Raw genomic sequence first — 1,101 nt, 5'->3', positions numbered from 1 at the left:
ATAACTCATATTCCGGAAAACATTTGGACAGTGAAGAATTTACTACTTTTTAATGTTTCTATGTCTTTTGATTACACTGAAGACACCAAGTGATAAATCGTTTCAGATTCATTTTGTCTAATTTTTCCTATAAAGAAGTCTAAAGGTACAATACAGGGTCTTCATTGTTCCATGTTGCACCTATTGTTTCAACCTGATGATTTAAAAATTAACTCTATATCATATTTAGTTCAAGCCCACTCCAGTCATTTGTGACCCTCTGCTGCAAAACTTTACAGAACACACCTAGTTCCAATAAATACGGAATAACAGTGCTCAAACAATTAGACCAGATCACTGTCAGACAGAACACTGTGGGTTTTTCAAGGTTAAGCTTTACATTTTGTTCTCCTAAAGATCTTGAATTGGCTCCCTTTTACTCTTTTTTTCCAGACTTCACTTTTCCATTCTTTGTGGTGTACAAAGGATGGTGCAGCTTCTTTTTGTATGTGTTCAACATATACAGAAATACTGTAAAATAACTGAACACAACTTAAAACTCTGTTCAGTGAGTTGGGAGTGTTTGTGTTCAGTCTGTCTTCTACTGCAGGACATCAAAGTCAAAGCCAGGAGCTTCTTTGGACACCCCCTACATCTGGAATAAGTTCAGGACTGTTTTCATACTCACTAATCACTTTGAAAAACTTTACTCACAGCTTCTGGTGATCTCTATATCCATCTTCCTCCAGGTTCTGTTGTTATTTTTTCTCTAAAAAAAAGCCTTTCTTTCATCTTTCTTTGCCTTTCAGGATTCCTCTTGATGTTCGTTCATGTTAAATGCCGTTAAAGCAGCGTATGACTTTCATCACATTTTTTTTTTTTTTTAATTTGCAAAACTCCAGTGATAGCCTAATTATTTTTTCATTTCTTTTTTCATTTCATTTCATTTATTCATTCCACTCTAATGATTCAAAAGGAGCAGGATGAAGAAAACTTATACCTGCAATACAAATCCAAAATCTATAAGTAAAATTATTTCATTACATGTTTTTCTAAAGCTTCTTTTCTTTCCTTATAAAACCTCTTAAACTGAAAAATATTTGTACAGCTCTTCTCTTCCAT

The sequence above is a fragment of the Sphaeramia orbicularis genome, chromosome 8 (assembly GCF_902148855.1).
Source record: "Sphaeramia orbicularis chromosome 8, fSphaOr1.1, whole genome shotgun sequence".
Lineage (NCBI taxonomy): Eukaryota > Metazoa > Chordata > Actinopteri > Kurtiformes > Apogonidae > Sphaeramia > Sphaeramia orbicularis.
This window is presented reverse-complemented; position numbering follows the sequence as displayed.